We start from the raw sequence: 26,707 nt of genomic DNA on the forward strand, positions 1-26,707 counted from the left end.
AATTAACAGACAACTTTATCCTTTTTCACCTTGGTTTTAGTTTTGAATATATTAATTTTTAAAATGTTTTACCAAAAAATAAACCATGGCCTTAATTGTAACCAGAACATGTAAAATGCTACTTGCATGAAATTACCAATGTCCATTTCAAACACATGATTAAGAACAATTATTTTGCAGGTCGTCCTCTGGAGCTGGATGGCCCTTTCCCACTTGTGTCTGGTCGTGTTCGGGCAGAACATCTTGGTGGTGAGGTTACAGGTGACACTAAGGGGGTTCTGGCTGTAGAACTGGTATTTGTTTGCTCAGATTGATGAGTGAGATGCTGGGTTAGGGTAGTTAGAGTGAGATAAGTCTCTAGTGGCTGTCGTGTGGCTTTCCATGATTCGGTCTATGCTCTCTTGAATGTTTTGGGTTGCTGTTAATATCTGCAAGTAGGTTTGATGGAGCCTTTGATTCTCATCCATGATTCTTTGGTATGTGTCTAGCATCCTATTATTGTATGCCCTCATTAATTCCAGGGTGTTAGCCATTCTGGTGAGTTCTGTGGTTTGTCTTCTGTTGCTTCTGCATAATCTGGGGATGTGATGGGCCAGACTACCAATAAATTGGATTTGCCTACGCAAACATTCTAAGTTGCTGGCTTGCTGGGTGGACCAGCTGTCCCAAAAAGCCTGTTCCTGAGACTGTGGTAGTGGTGTGGTAGGACTTATGCCCTGTTCTGGTGTCCTTTGAGTGGGCGGAGTAGACAAATGTGTAGTTGTTGGGTCAGGCGGTGGTATTGCTGTGAGATTTAAGGTGAATGTGTCTTCATCGTCAGGTTCCTGCACTAGGCCTGGCTGAGTTGGGTGACGAATGGTATCCCCTGGAATGAGAGACCAGTTGTGTGTAAGTATAATTTGATGAACTCATGAAGATTTTCCTATGTGTTTTGCTTCCTAGGGCTGCAAATGTTAAGTTACTTTAATTAAGAATTTGTGGATGTTGACCATTATTATTATTATTATCCTTTATTTATATGGCGCCACAAGGGTTCCGCAGCGCCCAATTACAGAGTACATATGCACATAATCAAAACAGGAAAACAGTGACTTACAGTTGAAGACAATATAGGACAAGTACAGGGCAACTAAGCATAACTACACCAGTAAACATAGAGATAAGTTCCAGGTGGCCAAAAAACTGCGGGATCTGGGCAGTTGAGGATTATTAAAGTAAGAAAAGTATAAGCACATGAGGGAAGAGGGCCCTACTCGTGAGAGCTTACATTCTAAGGGGAGGGATAGACAGACAGGGGTGACACAGATGGGGTACATAGAGAGCGTGGAACAGAGGGTTAGGTTGAGATTTGGCTAGGTTTGGTAAAGAAATGGGTCTTTAGAGCCCGTTTGAAGTTTTGTAGAGAGGTGGAGAGTCTGAGGGGGAGAGGTAAAGAATTCCAGAGAAAGGGAGCAGCACGTGAAAAATCTTGGAGATAGGAGTGGGAGGAAGTAATCAGAAGACAGGAGAGTCGGCGTGCATTAGCAGAGCGAAGAGGACGGGTGGGAGAGTAAAGGGAGATAAGGTCAGAGATGTAGATGGGAGAGGAGTGGGTGAGAGCTTTGTAAGTGAGTGTGAGAAGTTTGAATTGGATTCTGAAAGGGAAGGGAAGCCAGCGGAGGGCCTGTAGGAGAGGGGAGGTAGACGTAGTGCGTTTGGTGAGGAAAATGAGCCGGGCAGCAGCATTGAGGATAGATTGGAGTGGAGAGAGGTAATTGTCAGGGAGGCCAGTTAGGAGGAGATTAAAGTAGTCCAGTCTGGAAATAATCAGTGAGTGAATTATGATCTTAGTGGCATCCTGGGTGAGAAAAGGTCTGATTCTGGAAATGTTTTTGAGATGAAAATGACAGGTTTGTGAGAGGTACTGAATGTGTGGTTTGAAGGAGAGGGAGGAGTCAAGGATTACGCCAAGACAGCGTACTTGGGGGCTAGGGGAGATAGTCGTGCCATCAATGGATAATGAGATTGTGGGAGGTGAGGCTGTGCGGGAGGGTGGGAAGATGATCAGCTCAGTCTTAGACATGTTGAGTTTAAGAAAGCGCTGAGACATCCAGGAAGAGATAGCAGAAAGACAGTTTGAGGTACGAGTGAGGAGAGCTGTGGAGAGATCAGGGGAGGAGAGGTAGATTTGAGTGTCATCAGCATAGAGGTGGTATTGGAAGTTAAAAGAACTAATGAGTTCACCTAAAGAGGACGTATAGAGAGAGAAAAGGAGAGGACCAAGAACAGAGCCTTGGGGGACACCAACAGTTAGTGGAAGTGGGGGGAGGTAGCATCATGAGAGGAGACAGAGAAGGAACGATCAGAGAGGTAGGAGGACAGCCAGGAGAGTGCAGTATCACGCAGACCAAGAGAGTGAAGGATTTGCAGAAGGAGAGGGTGGTCCACAGTGTCAAAAGCAGCAGAGAGGTCAAGAAGAATAAGCAGAGAGTAGTGGCCCTTAGATTTGTCTGCATGGAGGTCATTGCAGACTTTTGTGAGGGCAGTTTCGGTGGAGTGGAGAGAACGGAAACCAGACTGGAATGGGTCAAGCAGTGAGTGAGAGGAAAGAAAGGCAGTGAGGCGATTCTAGACAATACGCTCAAGAAGTTTGGAGGCAAAGGGGAGGAGAGAGATGGGTCGATAGTTGGAGAGAGTGTTAGGATCAAGGGTGGGTTTTTTAAGAATAGGGGAGACAAGAGCATGCTTGAAGGCAGAGGGGACAGTGCCTGATGAAAGGGAGAGATTGAGAAGGTGGGCAAGATGGGAACAGGCAGAAGGAGAGAGGTAGCGGAGGAGGTGGGAGGGAATAGGGTCGAGCGGGGAGGTTGTGGGGGGGGGGGGGAGGAACGGATGAGGGCCATGACTTCCTCGCCAGATACATGGGAGAAAGATGTCAGAGTTAGTAAGAGGGAAAGGGAGGGGTGGCAAGGGATGGGTGGTGGCTGGTTGCTGGTCTGGTGGGATGTGATATCCTGACGTATGGAGTCAATCTTGGATGTGAAATAAGTGGCAAAGTCAAGAGCAGACAATGAGGAAGGGAGAGGAGGTGGTGGTGGGCAAAGGAGGGAGTTAACAGTGGCAAAGAGGCGCCGGGGGTTGGAAGACTGGGTAGAAATGAGGATTTTGAAGTATGATTGTTTAGCAAGGGAAAGGGCAGTACTGAAGGATGAGAGCATGAATTTGAAATGGAGGAAGTCTGCTTTAGAGCGTGATTTCCTCCACTGTCGGCAGTACGTGAGCATTTTTGTAGATATCTGGTGCATTTGGTGTGCCAGGGTTGAGGTGTTGATCTGCGAGGGTGAATAGTGGTTGGCGGAGCAACAGAGTCAAGGGCAGAAGTAAGAGATGCATTGTATAGGGATGTGGCTTGTTCAGGGCATGTGAGAGAGAGAAGAGGAGAGAGAAGGGAGTCAAACAGGGAGGATAGGGATGAGGTGTCAATAGCCTCAATGTTACGCTTCGTGATGGTAGCCTTAGGAGTGAGAGATGGGGAAGCAGAGATAGATAAGTTGAAAGAGAGCAAGTGGTGGTCAGAGAGGGGAAAAGGGGAATTGGAGAAATCAGAAATATCACAGCGGTGAGTGAAAACCAGATCCAGTGAGCTCCCGTTCACATGGGAGGGTGAGGTGGTCCACTGGGAGAGACCAAGTGAAGAGGTGAGGTTAAGGAGTTTAGAGGCAGGTGATTTTGTGGGGTTATCGATAGGGATGTTGAAATCACCTAGAATAATGGAGGGAATGTCAGAAGAGAGGAAGTGAGGTAGCCAGGAAGCAAAGTTGTCGAGGAATTTGGAGGAAATGCCAGGTGGACGGTTAGTAGGTTGGTAGAGGCGTATTGCATGGACCTCAAATGTAGAGAATGTAAGAGAAGGTTCTGGAGGTATAAGTTGGTATGTGTAGCTTGAGGGTAAAAGGATCCCAACACCACCCCCATGGCGACCCCCGGGTCGGGGTGTGTGTGAGAATGTGAGGCCCCCAGCAGAGAGAGCAGCAGGAGAAGTGGTGTCATGAGGAGTAATCCAGGTTTCTGTAATGGCCAGGAGGTGCAGGGAGATGGAAATGAAAAGGTCATGAGTGGGGGCCAGTTTGTTGCAAATAGATCTGGCATTCCAGAGTGCACAGGATAGGGGGTATGAGTTTGTGGGAGAGATGTGAATGAGATTATCAGGATTGCTGTAGCGTTGAGGTAGGAGTAATTTGGAAGGAAAGGATAAAGAGGGTGTGATGATGGTGCTGGGGCCTTGGCTAGGAAGGGAGACTGCATGAGTGAGACAGGGAGGGAGTGCAGTTTGATACTGGTGGAGGAGAGGTGAGGAGACAGGCAGAGGAGGGAGAGAGCAGGGTTGAGTGGTGGGGTATAAATGGTGTGAAGGGGCAGAAGTGAATTGCAATGGGGAAACAGAAGAGGGGTAGGGAGGCAGACAGAGGAGAGGAGAGAGGATGAGATGTAGGAGACTGGGAGAGAGGGATAGAGGTGGTAACAGGGGACAGAATAAAGGATTAGAAAGACAATGAGTAATGGGGTTTGCCAGCCTGGCCATAGTGTGGATGGGGTGAAAACTGCTAGTAAAATGAGAATAGGAGGAGGAGTGGTGGTTGTATGAGAGAGCAGTGAAGTTTGCAGAAAGAAATACAATTTGCAAGTATTTAAAATGATGTTAATATCAACAGATTACCAGTAAATCAAATATTTGTTGATGTTAGATGAAAATTACACAGTGTTGGCAAACCACAAGTCAGTGTTACGTCATCAAATTTGGTTCTCAATAAAACATTTGTTTTCCAGGTATTTGCAGGGTCAGAGTAAAAGTTGTATTGCAGGTGTTTTTGCAGAAAGTAAATGTATAGTTTCCTGGGTAAGTGAGGTTTGGAGAATAATAGGTGTGTACAAACATTTGTAGCTGCAGTCCCAAGTATTGGTGGATTGTGATGATTTATTTGCTTTTGTTTGGAGTTTCCATGCAGTTTCCGTCCAGTTAAAGTCCAGTATAAGTCCCAGACGAAACCCTTAGAAATTTTCTCCCTTTGAAATCTTTCACCCCACAATGATTCAGCTACGCTAATTCAGCTAAACTACACACTAATATAAAGCCCAAACATGTGTATGTAAGCACATTGATTGATTGGACCCTCCCCTAGCCCATCACCCATTTGGATCAATAAAACTTAAACAAACAAATGGTGTGTAGTGATGAAACCATTACACATTCCCCAAATAACTACAAATAAAACTTGAATAAATCTGCTAATAATATTTGTTCCACTAGACATACCTATAGCTAGGCATTCATGATATTCCTATATGATAATTAGCAGACTCAGTACAACTTGCTGGGGATTGTTGTTCCACTAGACATACCTATAGCTAGGCATTCATGATATTCCTATATGATAATTAGCAGACTCAGTACAGCTTGCTGGGGATTGTTGTTCCACTAGACATACCTATAGCTAGGCATTGGATATGAGCGATTAGATTAGGTTTTATTAATAGATCCTTGGTAGTGAGTGGATTAATGAGAATCACATGAAGACTCCGTAATTAGTGTGTTCATTCATGCCTCTAGGTGCAAGGCAGTCCAGTTTGAAGGTCCATTCGGATTCATGTTTCAGCAATTCTTGCATCAAGTCTCCTCCACATATTCCTAAATTATTTCTTTCTAATAAGAAATGCGCCATCCGACATGCAAAAAATGAAAAAATTAACGTCGGTGGCACGCCATTTCTTTAACCATCATCAGGGCAATCCTAAAGAACTAAAAGCCTTTGGTTTGGAAAGAATTAACTTAGGAATAAAACCTAATCTAATCGCTCATATCCACTCCTCTTCTATTCAACACTTCTCCCTATCTCCCACATCACCACACACAAATATATCTCATCTGAATATATTAACCTCACAGGCAATCCCGTTAATTCTAGTAATCACCCCCTCTTTCTGTCCACCATCATTCCTCACACCTACACCTCTTCCTACCAATAATTTTATTACATAATAGACATACTAGTCAACACTTTTCAAGTTTACACCTAACCTTTATCCTCTTTTCTCTATCGTCCTAGTGGATGCTGGGGTTCCTGAAAGGACCATGGGGAATAGCGGCTCCGCAGGAGACAGGGCACAAAAAGTAAAGCTTTAGGATCAGGTGGTGTGCACTGGCTCCTCCCCCTATGACCCTCCTCCAAGCCTCAGTTAGATTTTTGTGCCCGGCCGAGAAGGGTGCAATCTAGGTGGCTCTCCTAAAGAGCTGCTTAGAAAAGTTTAGCTTAGGTTTTTTATTTTACAGTGAGTCCTGCTGGCAACAGGATCACTGCAACGAGGGACTTAGGGGAGAAGAAGTGAACTCACCTGCGTGCAGGATGGATTGGCTTCTTTGGCTACTGGACATTAGCTCCAGAGGGACGATCACAGGTACAGCCTGGATGGTCACCGGAGCCTCGCCGCCGGCCCCCTTGCAGATGCTGAAACGAGAAGAGGTCCAGAATCGGCGGCAGAAGACTCCTCAGTCTTCTTAAGGTAGCGCACAGCACTGCAGCTGTGCGCCATTTCCTCTCAGCACACTTCACACGGCAGTCACTGAGGGTGCAGGGCGCTGGGAGGGGGGCGCCCTGGGAGGCAAATGAAAACCTTTTTTGGCTAAAAATACCTCACATATAGCCTCCGGGGGCTATATGGAGATATTTAACCCCTGCCAGAATCCATTAAAGAGCGGGAGACGAGCCCGCCGAAAAAGGGGCGGGGCCTATCTCCTCAGCACACAGCGCCATTTTCCCTCACAGAAAGGCTGGAGGGAAGGCTCCCAGGCTCTCCCCTGCACTGCACTACAGAAACAGGGTTAAAACAGAGAGGGGGGGCACTAATTTGGTGTTAGAAATATATAAAAGATGCTATAAGGGAAAACACTTATATAAGGTTGTCCCTATATAATTATAGCGTTTTTGGTGTGTGCTGGCAAACTCTCCCTCTGTCTCTCCAAAGGGCTAGTGGGTCCTGTCCTCTATCAGAGCATTCCCTGTGTGTGTGCTGTGTGTCGGTACGTGTGTGTCGACATGTATGAGGACGATGTTGGTGAGGAGGCGGAGCAATTGCCTGTAATGGTGATGTCACTCTCTAGGGAGTCGACACCGGAATGGATGGCTTATTTAGGGAATTACGTGATAATGTCAACACGCTGCAAGGTCGGTTGACGACATGAGACGGCCGACAAACAATTAGTACCGGTCCAGACGTCTCAGAAACACCGTCAGGGGTTTTAAAACGCCCGTTTACTTTAGTCGGTCGACACAGACACAGACACGGACACTGAATCCAGGGTCGACGGTGAATAAACAAACGTATTCCTTATTAGGGCCACACGTTAAGGGCAATGAAGGAGGTGTTACATATTTCTGATACTACAAGTACCACAAAAGAGGGTATTATGTGGGATGTGAAAAAACTACCGTAGTTTTTCCTGAATCAGATAAATTAAATGAAGTGTGTGATGATGCGTGGGTTCCCCCCGATAGAAAATTATGGGCGGTATACCCTTTCCCGCCAGAAGTTAGGGCGCGTTGGGAAACACCCCTTAGGGTGGATAAGGCGCTCACACGCTTATCAAAACAAGTGGCGGTACCGTCTATAGATAGGGCCGTCCTAAAGGAGCCAGCTGACAGGAGGCTGGAAAATATCATAAAAAGTATATACACACATACTGGTGTTATACTGCGACCAGCGATCGCCTCAGCCTGGATGTGCAGAGCTGGGGTGGCTTGGTCGGATTCCCTGACTAAAAATATTGATACCCTTGACAGGGACAGTATTTTATTGACTATAGAGCATTTAAAGGATGCATTTTCTATATATGCGAGATGCACAGAGGGATATTTGCACTCTGGCATCAAGAGTAAGTGCGATGTCCATATCTGCCAGAAGATGTTTATGGACACGACAGTGGTCAGGTGATGCAGATTCCAAACGGCACAAAGGTGTATTGCCGTATAAAGGAAGAGGAGTTATTTGGGGTCGGTCCATCGGACCTGGTGGGCCACGGCAACTGCTGGAAAATCCACCGTTTTTACCCTAAGTCACATCTCTGCAGAAAAAGACACCGTCTTTTCAGCCTCAGTCCTTTCGTCCCTATAAGAGTCATATCTGCCCAGGGATAGAGGAAAGGGAAGAAGACTGCAGCAGGCAGCCCATTCCCAGGAACAGAAGCGTTCCACCGCTTCTGCCAAGCTCTCAGCATGACGCTGGGACCGTGCAGGACCCCTGGATCCTACATGTAGTATCCCAGGGATACAGATTGGAATGTCGAGACGTTTCCCCTTCGCAGGCTCCTGAAGTCTGGTTTACCAAGGTCTCCCTCCGACAAGGAGGCAGTATGGGAAACAATTCACAAGCTGTATTCCCAGCAGGTGATAATCAAATTACCCCTCCTACAACAAGAAAAGGGGTATTATTCCACATTATATTGTGGTACTGAAGCCAGAAGGCTAGGTGAGACCTATTCTAAATCTAAAAAAATTTGAACACTTACAAAGGTTCAAATCAAGATGGAGTCACTCAGAGCAGTGATAACGAACCAGGAAGAAGGGGACTATATAGTGTCCCGAGACATCAGGGATGCTTACCTCCATGTCCAAAATTTGCCCTTCTCACTAAGGGTACCTCAGGTTCGTGGTACAGAACTGTCACTATCAGTTTCAGACGCTGCCGTTTGGATTGTCCACGGCACCCCGGGTCTTTACCAAGGTAATGGCCGAAATGATGATTCTTCTTCGAAGAAAAGGCGTCTTAATTATCCCTTACTTGGACGATCTCCTGATAAGGGCAAAGTCCAGGGAACAGTTGGAGGTCGGAGTAGCACTATCTCGGATACTGCTACAACAGCACGGGTGGATTCTAAATATTCCAAAATCGCAGCTGATCCCGACGACAAGTCTGCTGTGCCTAGGGATGATTCTGGACACAGTCCAGAAAAAGGTGTTTCTCCCGGAAGAGAAAGCCAGGGAGTTATCCGAGCTAGTCAGGAACCTCCTAAAATCAGTGCATCATTGCACAAGGGTCCTGGTAAAGATGGTGACTTCCTACGAAGCAATTCCATTCGGCAGATTTCACGCAAGAATTTTTCAGTGGGATCTGCTGGACAAATGGTCCGGATCGCATCTTCAGATGCATCAGCGGATAACCCTATATCCAAGGACAAGGGTGTCTCTCCTGTGGTGGTTACAGAGTGCTCATCTTCTAGAGGGCCGCAGATTCGGCATTCAGGATTGGATGCTGGTGACCACGGAGGCCAGCCCGAGAGGATGGGGAGCAGTCACACAAGGAAAAAATTTCCAGGGAGTGTGATCAAGTCTGGAGACTTTTCTCCACATAAATATACTGGAGCTAAGGGTAAATTTATAATACTCTAAGCTTAGCAAGACCTCTGCTTCAAGGTCAGCCGGTATTGATCCAGTGGGAAAAACATCACGGCAGTCGCCCACGTAAATAGACAGGGCGGCACAAGAAGCAGGAGGGCAATGGCAAAAACTGCAAGGACTTTTCGCTGGGCGGAAAATCATGTGATAGCACTGTCAGCAGTGTTTCATTCCGGGAATGGAAACTGGGAAGCAGACTTCCTCAGCAGGCACGACCTCCACCCGGCAGAATGGAAACTTCATCGGGAAGTTTTCCACATGATTGTAAACCGTTGGGAAATACCAAAGGTGGACATGATGGCGTCCCGTCTGAACAAAAAACGGGACAGGTATTGCGCCAGGTTAAGAGACCCTCAGGCAATAGCTGTGGATGTTCTGGTAACACCATGGATGTACCAGTCGGTGTATGTGTTCCATCCTCTGCTTCTCATACCTAAGGTACTGAGACTTATAAGACGTAGAGGAGTAAGAACTATACTCATGGCTCCGGATTGGCCAAGAAGGATTTGGTACCCGGAACTTCAAGAGATGCTCACAGAGGACTTGTGGCCTCTGCCGCTAAGAAGGGACTTGTTTCAGCAAGTACCATGTCTGTTCCAAGACTTACCGCAGCTGCGTTTGACGGCATGGCGGTGGAACGCCGGATCCTAAGGGAAAAAGGCATTCCGGAAGAGGTCATTCCTACCCTGGTCAAAGCCAGAAAGGAGGTGACCGCACAACATTATCACCACATGTGGCAAAAATATGTTGCGTGGTGTGAGGCCAGAAAGGCCCCACGAAGAAATTTCAACTCGGTCGATTCCTGCATTTCCTGCAAACGGGAGTGTCTATGGGCCTCAAATTGGGGTCCATTAAGGTTCAAATTTCGGCCCTGTCGATTTTCTTCCAAAAAGAAGTGGCTTCAGTTCCTGAAGTCCAGAAGTTTGTCAAGGGAGTATTGCATATACAACCCCCTTTTGTGCCTCCAGTGGCACTGTGGGATCTCAACGTAGTTCTGGGATTCCTCAAATCACATTGGTTTAAAACCAGTCAAATCTGTGGATTTGAAGCATCTCACATGAAAAGTGACCATGCTCTTGGCCCTGGCCTGGACCAGGCGAGTGTCAAATTGGTGGTTTTTTTCTCAAAAAAGCCCATATCTGGTTGTCCATTTGGACAGGGCAGAGCTGCGGACTCGTCCCCAGTTCTCTCCCTAAGGTGGTGTCAGTGTTTCACCTGAACCAGCTTATTTTGGTGCCTTGCGCCTACTAGGGACTTGGAGGACTCCAGGTTGCTAGATGTTGTCAGGGCCCTGTAAATATAGGTTCCAGGACGGCTGGAGTCAGGAAAACTGACTTGCTGTTATCCTGTATGCACCCAACAAACTGGGTGCTCTTGCTTCTAAGCAGACTATTGCTAGTTGGATGTGTAATACAATTCAGCTTGCACATTCTGTGGCAGGCCTGCCACAGCCAAAATATGTAACTGCCCATTCCACAAGGAAGGTGGGCTTATCTTGGGCGGCTGCCCGAGGGGTCTCGGCTTTACAACTTTGCCGAGCGGCTATTTAGTCAGGGGCAAACACGTTGGTAAAATCCTACAAATTTGATACCCTGGCTAAGGAGGACCTGGAGTTCTCTCATTCGGTGCTGCAGAGTCATCCGCACTCTCCCGCCCGTTTGGGAGCTTTGGTATTATCCCCATGGTCCTTTCAGGAACCCCAGCATCCACTAGGACGATAGAGAAAATAAGAATTTACTTACCGATAATTCTATTTCTCGGAGTCCGTAGTGGATGCTGGGCGCCCATCCCAAGTGCGGATTATCTGCAATACTTGTACATAGTTACAAAAATCGGGTTATTATTGTTGTGAGCCATCTTTTCAGAGGCTCCGCTGTTATCATACTGTTAACTGGGTTCAGATCACAGGTTGTACAGTGTGATTGGTGTGGCTGGTATGAGTCTTACCCGGGATTCAAAATCCTTCCTTATTGTGTACGCTCGTCCGGGCACAGTATCCTAACTGAGGCTTGGAGGAGGGTCATAGGGGGAGGAGCCAGTGCACACCACCTGATCCTAAAGCTTTACTTTTTGTGCCCTGTCTCCTGCGGAGCCGCTATTCCCCATGGTCCTTTCAGGAACCCCAGCATCCACTACGGACTCCGAGAAATAGAATTATCGGTAAGTAAATTCTTATTTTTTCATCAGGCTCATTTCCCCTCACCCTCCCCTCTCCAACACGACCCCCATTAGCCAGCTTTCTCCAACACATAATATTCCATTCCCCCTGTTGCTACAACACATGTTATAATCAGTCTCCACTTTTATTTTTGGCACTAATATGAATTCTCACCCTATCATAGCCTATGTCTATGAACCTAAAATTCACATGGTTTCAACACATTCCGATCTCTCCTTTTTATTATTTTTTCGATTTTTTAACTTTTCTTCATGACAATACAACTTAATGATATTGTCTCACGTTCACGACGTTATCATATTTTCGTATTATTCATATACACTATACTGCTTCTTATTCACTTTATTGGTACCTAGTAACCAGATAAATACAAACATTATTTCATGACTATTATCACACTGTCAGTATAATGTACTTAGTACCCTCTCCTTGTTTCCTTTAAAATCTAATACTATGCAGCCTTGCTAGCCTATAATTTGTAGCATTAAAGTGTGCCTCCATGCAACCTCCGGTCACAGAGGTGATGTTCTGAATACGGCCTTAATACGCCTAATACAAATAATTTTATTTTAATTTTTATTTCTTTTCATGCGTGCCTTCTTATTTATAATTTTTTTTTCTATATTTCTATTCTATATTTTATACATTCTTTACATCTTGTTATTTATTTATATCTATATTCTAACCCAAACCCCATCCAGCTGTAGATAGACCTTAGAGAGGAGGTATTATACACTTATGATATTCATCATAATTCTAACTTAGTAAAAAACGATACCTCTCTCACTTAGCCTTGGTCTCCTAGCAACCTTATTAATACAAACATCATCATGTGTCTGATTTGTACTAGGTGAAAGGCTGCATCGAGTGCCTCCTTTTCCAGTTTCACCAAAACAGGAAGTGACATAACGCTATTATTATATACTCTCCATATTAATTCGAGAGCCGAAATGATGTGCGGTGACGGCACTTCCGGTCACGAAGAAATTGCTCCGTCTGCGGCCCCATCACCCTGACTACAAAACAGGAAGTGAAGTAGCTCTGCTGGTTTACACTCCCCCTAGCCAAATCCGATAGCGGAAATGTCGCGCTCTGACGCTATTTCCGGTCACGGAGTTAATGCTCCGAATATGGCGTGTCCACCCGGGTTATATAATGTGCTACCGATCATCAACCTTACGTTCATATAGTCAATGTGGTCCACTATGAAACTGAACCCAGCCGCGTACACAACAAAGACGCAACGGATCCCGCGCCACTTCCGGGTTCTGTAACCAGAAGTGACGCATCATTACGGAGTGACGCGTCATTGAGCAGTCTCTTGATCTCAGGCCTTCCGGTCACGGAGCCTCTGCCCCGATCGTGGCCATTGCATCCAGGCCTAAATATTCATTTTTCCCCACCCACACCTATCTCAGTTTAATCCAAAACTTTTATAGCTATGCAAACTATTGTTATATGACACGATCTGACACCACTTCCGTTTTTTGAAACCGGAAGTGAGGCACTCAATACCTCATGAATATCATATGATTCACTTCTTCCTTCCTGTGATTGGTCCCTACAATGAGACCACTCCCCCACATTGGCCTTAAATAGACAGTCTTCCACTATCACTTCACACAGTGAACAAGCCACCTTCAGGTGAAACGGCCGTCTGTGTTAAGTGGTGCTGAACAGTGCACGGTTCAGCCCACCTACTTCCTGGTATCGTACAATCGATGTAATTTTTGATATCCTATTAATCTAATATCTGGTAATCTGCTATTTTTCTTTCAATTCAATGTTTTTTGATTATAATGGTAAATATTCAATGTGTTTTGTGAATGTTCTTTAGTCTTATTCTTACATCGTATCTCTAATATTTGTAGATGGTTATTTTATTTCCACAAACCACAATTTATTGCTTCAAAAAAACCTTGCTTTGGATCACATATGACTATGGAATTTTTCCAATAGCTTAAATTTGGTTGTGTATCAGGAAACTTTAAGATATCTGTGTAATTCCACACTTATTTTCAATAAGCCCAGGTAACCTGCCCCTCTCATCCACGGTCCGCTATACTTTCATATGACAGTGGACAGTAGAAGGCGGGCCCTGTACTTATCTGTTCTCTATATCTTACTTATTCAGTACACTCTCATCCTAATGCCAGTCATATAATTTCTCTGCAATACATTAGTAACAGAGAGACTGTGCACAACAATGGACAGCAGAAGTACTCCTTTTGGTATGTGCCAATAACCACACACTCTTCTCATTCACAACCTATGTGATATTACTGCCATATCTCATTGGTTACGCCCAACCTCGCCTGATCTTGGAAGCTAAGCAGTGAGGAGCCTGAATAGTACCTAGATAGGAGACCGCTAGGGAATCTCAGGTGCAGTAATAAATACCTTTATCCTCGTGTGAAAAGCAGAAGTGTTGGAGCAACCTTTGACCCTACTGATTTCATATCTTTTTTCCCCTTAAATTTGTCTGTTCCCAGACTTGCATATAGTTCCTATCTTCTATCATACATATTGACCAGAAACCTAGAAATAGCAGTTTTACCTTTACCAGGATACCAGGATATATTATCACAATAGGCATTGGTCAATGGACCTAAACTCCTAGTCGAAATTTTTATATCAAATGCCATTGTGACACATATTGGAATTTTCTTTGTTATGTAGAAATTTAATCTCTGATATTTTCATCTTAGGTGTCACTGTCACCTCAGATATCAATATTATTTGGAGAATGTTTACTCTTATTCTTAATCTTTAATCTTTTTTCTTATTAATTTAGAATCTGTCTCCAGATTCATAAGATATTAGTGGAGAGAGGTTAAAATTCTTTATGACCTCCTCCTAGAATACTATATGTGTGTTTGTCGGTGTACCATAGTCTTATCATATTCTAATTAAAAGTTAAGTTTTAATTTAAGCGTGCCCCAACACAGAGTCTCTCTTTTCTCTTTCGAATATTGATACGTACTCTTGACTCTGGGTGCACCACCAACAACAATAACTCCTTGGATACCGATTACAGGCATCTCTTATGCATATGCACTGTTGGTTACAAGGGACAAATTTGATAAGAGCCCTTCATAAAAAGATTATTTTTAGTCCTGTGCGGCACCAAACCAATCTTACCTCTGTGTCGTCAAGTATACTATCCATCCATACCTGTGGTGCATTTCAGTTTTGCACAGTTTGCTCACCACCAGTATATAATATATAGCATTACGGTACAGTAGGCCACTGCTGTACCTACCTCTGTGTCGTCAAGTATACTATCCATCCATACCTGTAGTGCATTTCAGTTTTGCACAGTTTGCTGACCACCAGTATACAATATATAGCATTACGGTACAGTAGGCCACTGCTGTACCTACCTCTGTGTCGTCAAGTATACTATCCATCCATACCTGCGGTGCATTTCAGTTTTGCACAGTTTGCTGACCACCAGTATACAATATATAGCATTACGGTACAGTAGGCCACTGCTGTACCTACCTCTGTGTCATCAAGTATACTATCCATCCATACCTGTGGTGCATTTCAGTTTTGCACAGTTTGCTGATCACCAGTATATAATATATATAGCATTACGGTACAGTAGGCCACTGCTGTACCTACCTCTGTGTCGTCAAGTATACTATCCATCTATACCTGTGGTGCATTTCAGTTTTGCACAGTTTGCTGACCACCAGTATATAATATATAGCATTACGGTACAGTAGGCCACTGCTGTACCTACCTCTGTGTCGTCAAGTATACTATCCATCCATACTTGTGGTGCATTTCAGTTTTGCACAGTTTGCTGACCACCAGTATATAATATATAGCATTACGGTACAGTAGGCCACTGCTGTACCTACCTCTGTGTCGTCAAGTATACTATCCATCCATACCTGTGGTGTATTTCAGTTTTGCACAGTTTGCTGACCACCAGTATATAATGTATAGCATTACGGTACAGTAGGCCACTGCTGTACCTACCTCTGTGTCGTCAAGTATACTATCCATCCATACCTGTGGTGCATTTCAGTTTTGCACAGTTTGCTGACCACCAGTATACAATATATAGCATTACGGTACAGTAGGCCACTGCTGTACCTACCTCTGTGTCATCAAGTATACTATCCATCCATACCTGTGGTGCATTTCAGTTTTGCACAGTTTGCTGACCACCAGTATATGATATATAGCATTACGGTACAGTAGGCCACTGCTGTACCTACCTCTGTGTCGTCAAGTATACTATCCATCCATACCTGTGGTGCATTTCAGTTTTGCACAGTTTGCTGACCACCAGTATATAATATATAGCATTACGGTACAGTAGGCCACTGCTGTACCTACCTCTGTGTCGTCAAGTATACTATCCATCCATACCTGTGGTGCATTTCAGTTTTGCACAGTATGCTGACCACCAGTATATAATATATAGCATTATGGTACAGTAGGCCACTGCTGTACCTACCTCTGTGTCGTCAAGTATACTATCCATCCATACCTGTGGTGCATTTCAGTTTTGCACAGTTTGCTGACCACCAGTATATAATATATAGCATTACGGTACAGTAGGCCACTGCTGTACCTACTTCTGTGTCGTCAAGTATACTATCCATCCATACCTGTGGTGCATTTCAGTTTTGCACAGTTTGCTGACCACCAGTATATAATATATAGCATTACGGTACAGTAGGCCACTGCTGTACCTACCTCTGTGTCGTCAAGTATACTATCCATCCATACCTGTGGTGCATTTCAGTTTTGCACAGTTTGCTGACCACCAGTATATAATATATAGCATTATGGTACAGTAGGCCACTGCTGTACCTACCTCTGTGTCGTCAAGTATACTATCCATCCATACCTGTGGTGCATTTCAGTTTTGCAGTTTGCTGACCACCAGTATATAATATATAGCATTACGGTACAGTAGGCCACTGCTGTACCTACCTCTGTGTCGTCATGTATACTATCCATACATACCTGTGGTGCATTTCAGTTTTGCACAGTTTGCTGACCACCAGTATATAATATATAGCATTACGGTAAAGTAGGCCACTGCTGTACCTACCTCTGTGTCGTCAAGTATACTATCCATCCATACCTGTGGTGCATTTCAGTTTTGCGCAGTATATATAGTAGTAGGCCATTGCTATTGATACTGGTATATAATTCCACTCATTAAAAAATGGAGAACAAAAATGTGGAGGTTAAAATAGGGAAAGATCAAGATCCACTTCCACCTCATGCTGAACCTGCTGCCACTAGTCATGGCCGAGACGATGAAATGCCATCAACGTCGTCTGCCAAGGCTGATGCCCAATGTCATAGTAGAGAGCATGTAAAATCCAAAAAACAAAAGTTCAGTAAAATGACCCAAAAATCAAAATTGAAAGCGTCTGATGAGAAGCGTAAACTTGCCAATATGCCATTTACGACACGGAGTGGCAAGGAACGGCTGAGGCCCTGGCCTATGTTCATGGCTAGTGGTTCAGATTCACATGAGGATGGAAGCACTCATCCTCTCGCTAGAAAAATGAAAAGACTTAAGCTGGCAAAAGCACAGCAAAGAACTGTGCGTTCTTCTAAATCACAAATCCCCAAGGAGAGTCCAATTGTGTCGGTTGCGATGCCTGACCTTCCCAACACTGGACGGGAAGAGCTTGCGCCTTCCACCATTTGCACGCCCCCTGCAAGTGCTGGAAGGAGCACCCGCAGTCCAGTTCCTGATAGTCAAATTGAAGATGTCACTGTTGAAGTACACCAGGATGAGGATATGGGTGTTGCTGGCGCTGAGGAGGAAATTGACAAGGAGGATTCTGATGGTGAGGTGGTTTGTTTAAGTCAGGCACCCGGGGAGATACCTGTTGTCCGTGGGACGAATATGGCCATTGACATGCCTGGTCAAAATACAAAAAAAATCAGCTCTTCGGTGTGGAATTATTTCAACAGAAATGCAGACAACAGGTGTCAAGCCGTGTGTTGCCTTTGTCAAGCTGTAATAAGTAGGGGTAAGGACGTTAACCACCTCGGAACATCCTCCCTTATACGTCACCTGCAGCGCATTCACCATAAGTCAGTGACAAGTTCAAAAACTTTGGATGACAGCGGAAGCAGTCCACTGACCACTAAATATGTTCCTCTTGTTGTGACAAAGCTCCTGCAAAAAACACCAACAACTCCCTCAGTGTCAATTTCCACCTTACACAGGAAAGCCAATAGTCCTGCAGGCCATGTCACTGGCAAGTCTGACAAGTCCTCTCCTGCCTGGGATTCCTCCGATGCATCCTTGAGTGTAACGCCTACTGCTGCTGGCGCTGCTGTTGTTGTTGCTGCTGGGAGTCGATCGTCATCCCAGAGGGGAAGTCGGAAGACCACTTGTACTACTTCCAGTAAGCAATTGACTGTCCAACAGTCCTTTGCGAGGAAGATGAAATATCACAGCAGTCATCCTGCTGCAAAGCGGATAACTCAGGCCTTGGCAGCCTGGGCGGTGAGAAACGTGGTTCCGGTATCCACCGTTAATTCAGAGGCAACTAGAGACTTGATTGAGGTACTGTGTCCCTGGTACCAAATACCATCTAGGTTCCATTTCTCTAGGCAGGCGATACCGAAAATGTACACAGACCTCAGAAAAAGAGTCACCAGTGTCCTAAAAAATGCAGTTGTACCCAATGTCCACTTAACCACGGACATGTGGACAAGTGGAGCAGGGCAGACTCAGGACTATATGACTGTGACAGCCCACTGGGTAGATGTATTGCCTCCCGCAGCAAGAACAGCAGCGGCGGCACCAGTAGCAGCATCTCGCAAACGCCAACTCGTTCCTAGGCAGGCTACGCTTTGTATCACCGCTTTCCATAAGAGGCACACAGCTGACAACCTCTTACGGAAACTGAGGAACATCAGCGCAGAATGGCTTACCCCAATTGGACTCTCCTGGGGATTTGTGACATCGGACAACGCCACCAATATTGTGCGTGCATTACATCTGGGCAAATTCCAGAACGTCCCATGTTTTGCACATACATTGAATTTAGTGGTGCAGAATTATTTAAAAAACGACAGGGGCGTGCAAGAGATGCTGTCGGTGGCCCGAAGAATTGCGGGCCACTTTCGGCATTCAGCCACCGCGTGCCGAAGACTGGAGCACCACCAAACATTCCTGAACCTGCCCTGCCATCATCTGAAGCAAGAGGTGGTAACGAGGTGGAATTCAACCCTCTATATGCTTCAGAGGATGGAGGAGCAGCAAAAGGCCATTCAAGCATATACATCTGCCCACGATATAGGCAAAGGAGGGGGAATGCACCTGACTCAAGCGCAGTGGAGAATGATTTCAACGTTGTGCAAGGTTCTGCAACCCTTTGAACTTGCCACACGTGAAGTCAGTTCAGACACTGCCAGCCTGAGTCAGGTCATTCCCCTCATCAGGCTTTTGCAGAAGAAGCTGGAGACATTGAAGGAGGAGCTAAAACAGAGCGATTGCGCTAGGCATGTGGGACTTGTGGATGGAGCCCTTATTTCGCTTAACCAGGATTCACGGGTGGTCAATCTGTTGAAATCTGCTGGTGAGAAAATTGTCAAGACAAGCGGAACGTGACCCGTCAACATCTCCTCCTTCACATTCTCCCGCAACTGGGGGTGCGAGGAAAAGGCTAAGAATTCTGAGCCCACCCGCTGGCGGTGATGCAGGGCAGTCTGGAGCGAGTGCTGACATCTGGTCCGGACTGAAGGACCTGCCAACGATTACTGACATGTCGTCTACTGTCACTGCATCTGATTCTCTCACCATTGAAAGAATGGTGGAGGATTATATGAGTGACCGCATCCAAGTAGGCACGTCAGACAGTCCGTACGTATACTGGCAGGAAAAAGAGGCAATTTGGAGGCCCTTGCACAAACTGGCTTTATTCTACCTAAGTTACCCTCCCTCCAGTGTGTACTCCGAAAGAGTGTTTAGTGCAGCCGCTCACCTTGTCAGCAATCGGCGTACGAGGTTACTTCCAGAAAATGTGGAGAAGATGATGTTCATCAAAATGAATTATAATCAATTCCTCCGTGGAGACATTCACCAGCAGCAATTGCCTCCAGAAAGTACACAGGGATCTGAGATGGTGGATTCCAGTGGGGACGAATTAATAATCTGTGAGGAGGGGGATGTACACAGTGAAAGGGGTGAGGAATCGGAGGATGATGATGAGGTGGACATCTTGCCTCTGTAGAGCCAGTTTGTGCAAGGAGAGATTGATTGCTTCTTTTTTGGTGGGGGCCCAAACCAACCAGTCATTTCAGTCACAGTCGTGTGGCAGACCCTGTCGCTGAAATGATGGGTTTGTTAAAGTGTGCATGTCCTGTTTATACAACATAAGGGTGGGTGGGAGGGCCCAAGGACAATTCCATCTTGCACCTCTTTTTTCTTTCATTTTTCTTTGCATCATGTGCTGTTTGGGGACAATTTTTTTGAAGTGCCATCCTGCCTGACACTGCAGTGCCACTCCTAGATAGGCCAGGTGTTTGTTTCGGCCACTTGTGTCGCTTAGCTTAGTCACACAGCGACCTTGGTGCGCCTCTTTTTTTCGTTGCATCATGTGCTGTTTGGGGACTATTTTTTTGAAGTGCCATCCTGTCTGACACTGCAGTGCCACTCCTAGATGGGCCAGGTGTTTGTGTCGGCCACTTGGGTTGCTTAGCTTAGCCATCCAGCGACCTCGGTGCAAATTTTAGGACTAAAAATAATATTGTGAGGTGTGAGGTGTTCAGAATAGACTGAAAATGAGTGTAAATTATGGTTATTGAGGTTAATAATACTATGGGATCAAAATGACCCCCAAATTCTATGATTTAAGCTGTTTTTGAGGGTTTTTTGTAAAAAAACACCCGAATCCAAAACACACCCGAATCCGACAAAAAAATTTCAGGGAGGTTCGCACATCACTACTTTATACACAGATGCAAGAAAAGCATCTTGTGGCAATGTCATGGACGTGTAGCTAGAATTACATCCCATCCTGAGTCATTCCTATGACGTGGGGAAGCCTGTTTCTGATTATTCTTTTGCACCCAGCACGGGGGAGGTCGGTGTATGTGACAAAATTAATAATGACAGTTGCGTAATTAATGAAACAGTGGGTGGTGCGATTATTAACAGGAAGACGTACCCAATGTGTGGAAGCTCTACATTGCTCATGTCTTGAATGACGCATGGCATTTCAATGGTGTGGCATTGGATGTCCATGATTATTAATGTAGGTGATGTTATTACACAGTGGATACTCTCTGCATGAAAATCCACTGTGTCCCCGCGCTATACATACTCTTACACTTAGTAACGCCACAATACATGTAAATAAGTAAAATTTGCTCCATCTGTACCCTCAGACTACGCAGTCTGTTGCCACTTTCACCAGCAGATATGGACAATACATCTGCTCTGGATGGCCTGCCATATTTTGCAGGGCCTGGTGCACTGCTGTTTGTGTTGTGACATCCGTGGAAGAGAGAAACACTCTGTAAACATCTGAAATTCATCTCTAAGGACACTCTGTGGTTAGGGCTTTTCATTCTCTGTCACTTTGCGGCTTCCCATATGTCACTTATTCAGAAGTGCTCCCTTCCGAGTTTCATTAGGTGTAAATGTGTTTTCACACTTCAGCCAAGGTAGACTTTCTCTGCATTGTGGATGTTTAATTATCTGACAGTAATTTCTTTCTATCACATCTCCCGGACTTATTAGGTGAATGAACACAATTATATAGAACAGAGAGTTTCACTGTGCATTCATATAACAGAAGCAGCAGTAAGTGATGCCCTTCAGAGCCAATGTAGGCAGGTTAGTGGGGCAATGAACAGATCGCTCAAACCTCACACAAAGCCTGTCACTGCCAACAGACAGATCTAGCTTGGCATAGAACTCTCATATTTAATTTATTGTTAAAAAACATTAATTCAGACAACATGGCATGCCACATTTCCCACCAATAATGAAACATAAAAAATAATGGTATTTTTTGTTAATATGCATAGTAACTCTTTCACTGATGGACTACCATTAAAGAAATTAGATGATTTGGGAAGTGATCATATTAAATCCATGTAGTGTGACGGTGTTGGTCTCACTAGTGTCTCAATATCGTGCTACTGCCTCTCTGGTAACCTGCAAAGTGCTAGTGTAGCAGATACAGCAATTTAGTGACACCAACAAAGCACTCAGGATGTTATTACCCTTTAACAAAGGCTGTATATTACTGAGCAGAATAACCTACCTGACATAGCGAAGTGTGTCTGCTTAATTAAAAAGGGTGTACACCTAAGTGGCATTAAATGGTGATCATGCAATCTGACATTTTTGGATTGAGAATACATAAAGAGGGGCAAGCATTCAGTGCCATACAAGGAGGGCATCTAAATGCTACTTAGATGTACACATCTATTAACGCTTTCACTGCCATGGATGGGTATGGATTAAAAGATCGACAGCGTCTAGTCAGACAGTCAGTAGGCTGACACCAAATGGCTGACAGTCGACAGGTCAACAGGCTCAAAGGGACGACAGGGTCAAATGTTGAAATGCAAATAGTCGACACAAAAATGGTTGACACTTTTTGTGTTATTTTAACCCTAATCCTAACCTTCCCCCTAGTGCCTAAACCTAACCCTCCCCCTGATGCGTAGCCCTAAAACTCCCCCTAGTGCTTAACCCTAACCTTCCCCTTCTGCAGCCTAACCCTAACCCTCTGACAATTGCGTAACCCTAACCGTTTCCTCCAGCAACCTGACTCTCCCACAAGTGCCTAACCATAATCCCTAAACCTAACAATAACCCTATAAATCCTAACAAATCAGGAAAATGATCTGGATCCCACCATAGAGGTAACTCTTTTGTCATTGCGCCACTGCTGACAGGAAGCCAAGCAGGTTAGTGGCATATTATATATTTATGCCGCTACTTTTTGCTTCTGAGTGATTAGGTATAGAGCAATTGCAGCCACTATCTCCATCTGGTCATCTTTTGATTTTGTGGTCTATGTACTAAGCCTTGGAGAGCGATAAAATGGACGGAGATAAAGTACCAACTGACCAGCTCCTAACTGTCATTTTTCAAATACAGCCTGGAACATGGCAGTTAGGAGCTGATTGGCTGGTACTATTTGTCCCCAATCGTGTACGTTTCTTCCCTGGCCACTGGATGAATTCTGTCCACCTTCTGATCATCTCTAATTGCTCCCTCCACCAACAGATGAATTTATGTCACTCATGTGGGGAGCATGGCAGATCCTGGAACCTCATGATATGGGTGAACTTAGTTTACCAACTGGAAATGAAAGAATGGCTATTTGGTCACATAATCAAACTGTATGTTCATCAAACATATTGGTACATCCAGGGGCGTAAGGTCATACAGACGCCTAAAGGTGAAATAAGTGGTGATACCCTCCAGTTGGTGCATGCACAGTAGCACATCTGACAAATCAAAGGATGAAGAACAGTATTCTGCCAGTAATCCTGCAAATTGTGGATAGTCTCCAGCCACTTCCCTTAATTTCTCTTCACCCTCATCCCCCATGTGTCTCTCAAGCTTCATCCCCCTGGGTTTCTGCAGCTCCAGCTCTGCAGTGTCTCCCCAGCTTCAGCCAGCCCCCTTTTTTCTTTTAAGTCCCCTAGTGTTCTGTCTCACTAGTCAGTTACCTTCTGCTTCTCTAGCCCCCCAGGGTCTTTCTCTACAGTTCCCTTCTATCTCTCTAACCCCCAATGTATCTCCAGCCAGCCTTTTTATGTCTCTTCAACCTGCAGGTGTCTTTCCAGCCAGCCCCATTCTGTCTCTCCAGACAGCCCCCTAGTGTCTCTCCAGCCAGCTTCCTTCTGTCTCTCAAGCCAGCCCCCTAGTGTCTCTCCAGTCAGCCCCCTTCTGTCTCTCCAGCCAGCCCCTTTCTGCATCTCCAGCCCACCCCTTTTTTCTTTCCAGCCCGCTAGTGTCTCTCCAGCCAGACCCCTTCTGTGTCTCTATACCCCTTTAGTGTCTCTCCAGCTACAGCCCCCTCCCCCCTTATCCCTCTGGCTGCAGCCCACAGACACTTACCTTCTTTGATGTCTTCTGGGTGGCTGCTTTGCTGTACACCTCAGATCCTCATGTCACAGTAAAGTGAAAAAAACTGTATTATAGCAGGCAGCCTCTGGCATGCTGCAGCGTCTCCCCTGTCCCAACAGATCAGTCCATCTATAACAACTGCCTGTGAAGCTGCAGTGATCAGCAGGGTGCAGGCTGCGGTTATAGATGGGTTATCTGTGCCCCTTGGGCACCCTCACACCAGGCACCCAAAGGCCAATGCTTCCCTTGCCTCTGGAAGTTCTCCCCATGGGTACATATTTGACAGCCTCTTTACACTAATTCTATCAGAACTTATACATACTGTAAAAAATACTTTAATGATAATGTCCACTGAGTTGAGAGGCTGATTTGCCCATCACAATGTCCATATCCATTCACTGTACTCAGAAGATGATAATTGCCTGCAAATTAAAATAATTATCTTTTATTTTTAAAGTTTTCACTCTTCCATACAGGCAGAGGCGGATTTAGACCTCATGGGGCCCTAAGCAAGGCACTGATTTGCCCCCCCCCCCCCCTCCTCAAACAATACTCCCCCCCCCGTCAGTGTCAGTGTATGCCAAGTCCCTTATTCATGTTATGACACAGTAGTGCCCCTTATTCAGGTTACAGTACACAGTAGCCCACAGTAGTTGTGTCCCTTGCACACATAATGCCCACGGTAGTTGTGCTACTTACACACATAATGCCCACAGTAGTTGTGCCTCTTACACACGTAATGTCCACAGTAGTTGTGCCTCTTACACACGTAATGTCCACAGTAGCTGTGCCGCTTACACACATAATGCCTATGGTAGTAGTGCCACTTACATACATAATGGCCACCATAGTTGCGCTGCTTACACACGTAACGCCCACTATAGTTGTGCCACTTACACACTTAATGGCCACCGTAGTTGTGCAGTTTACACACATAGTGCCCACTGTAGTTATGTCGCTTACACACATAATGCCCACCATGGTAATGCTCCTTAGTGCTTACTCCTAAGGGGATAGGAGAACAATTGGAGGGTGACAGTGGAGATGGACTGAGAGGAGAAAAGAGTGATGATTTAGGCGTAGGGATGCAAATACACATTTGTGATAGCCCAACGGAATTTTCAGGACAGGTTTGCTATAATCAGGGGTTAAAGTGAGGGGGAATGAGGTGGTGCTGCGTTACACCACCTGTAATTTCAGGTGGAACTAGTTCCACCTCCTTGACGGCCTTGCACAGTAATTCCATATTGCTTATAAGCAGTGCCACTGTGTATCATGACGTGAATAAAGGGCACTACTGAGAAATATAATGTGAATAAGGGGCACTGCTGTGTGTCGTAACGTGATATGTGGTGTAATTTCAATCAGGGCACTACATGCGGTGTAATGGGTATAAGACTGGGGTACACTGTGTGGTGTAATTAGATTTGTGGGTACTATTGCGTGACCACTGTCCCTTTAAGTATAAGAGGTAATGCACAAATTTATAGTTTGCAGGGAGATGCTGAATACCCTGGCTCCAGGAGGTGGGTGGAGGGGGGCGGGGGAAATGAGTTCCACAACCTCTCCAGGACTATTTTAAGCCCTGGCTATATCTCTTGTATGAAAATAGCCCCAGGACATAACTATATTTTTTAATTGTTGCTGCTGGGAGTTACTAAACATTAGACACTAGCCACTTACACAAATAATGTCCATGGTAGTAGTGCCACTTACACAAATAATGCCCACCATAGTTGTGCTGCTTACACACAATGCCGACTTTAGTTGTGCCGCTTACACACTTAATGGCCACCATAGTTGTGCAGTTTGAAACATAGGGCCTCATTCAAGGTTGATTGCAAAACAACATTTTCCTCTAATGGGCAAAACCATGTGCACTGCAGGTGGGGCAGATATAACATGTGCAGAGAGAGTTAGATTTAGGTTGGTTATGTTGTTTCTGTGCAGGGTAAATACTGTCTGCTTTATTTTTACACTGCAATTTAGATTTCAGTGTGAACACACCCCACCCAAATCTTATGGTGTATTCACACTGTGAGATTTTTTCTTACGATTTTGACTATATAGTCAAAATCGTAAGAAAAGTTAGTGCAGATCGCAAGGTGAAAGTCACCTTGCGAACCCGATGCGATGCCGATGCGCGACCCCTTCGCGGTTGGTATCACAAGACTAGATAAAAAAGGTAGTCAAAACTGCCACTTAGCCAAACTCACACATGGTCAGTATCGCAAGCACAGTCATTATGTGCTTGCGATACCGACCTAGCCCCTATAGCATAGTGCGAATCAGGGTTAGCCTGAATCTCACCATGTGTACACACCTTTGCCCTCTCTGCACATGTTATATCTACCCCACCTGCAGTGCAGTAGCGGATCTTGCCACGGGCAAACAGGACTTTTGCCTGGGGCGCTGCCTTCCGGAGGGCGCAGGGCGCCATCCGGAGGGCGCCGCACCAGGGCAAGATCCGCTGCTGCTGTGCCCACCGCTGCCCCCCGCTACGCGTCTAGTTTCCCTTCGTGGAGAGGACCTTTGCTGTGCGGTGCGCGATGACGTCATCGCGCACCGCACATCATTTCAGTCTGTACAGGGGGCGTAAATGACTAAGCCCCTTCTACGAAGCCACGCCCCCTAATACCGCCCGGGGCGCACAGAGCCCCAGAACCGGCCCTGCTGCAGTGCATATGGTTTTGCCTATTAGAGGAAAATGTTGTTTTGCAATCAACCTCGAATTAGGCCCATAGTGCCTACGGTGGTTGTGCTACTTACACACATAATGCACACCGTGGTATTGCCCCTTAGTGCCAGGTGTATATGGCAAGCGTATATCCTAATGTTTTATCCCGGTGCATATGTTGCTGTTGCAGAGCTGTATGTTGCTTGAGATGCTTCTAGCTCAGAATACGCACATATACCACATTACAATGAGCAGGTCCAGGGGACCAATATAACTAGATATATGGTTGCCCCCAAGGCAAAGGTTTGTAAGTGCCCCTATGTACAGTATTT

At 45.5% G+C, this 26,707-nt stretch overlaps 1 pseudogene; it reads left to right on the plus strand.

The window, feature by feature from the left end:
• Positions 1-13,881: 13,881 nt before the first annotated feature.
• On the plus strand, positions 13,882-14,000 carry LOC134963142 (5S ribosomal RNA; annotated as a pseudogene).
• Positions 14,001-26,707: the final 12,707 nt, after the last annotated feature.

Source organism: Pseudophryne corroboree, chromosome 9 (genome assembly GCF_028390025.1).
Source record: "Pseudophryne corroboree isolate aPseCor3 chromosome 9, aPseCor3.hap2, whole genome shotgun sequence".
NCBI classification, from domain to species: Eukaryota; Metazoa; Chordata; class Amphibia; order Anura; family Myobatrachidae; genus Pseudophryne; species Pseudophryne corroboree.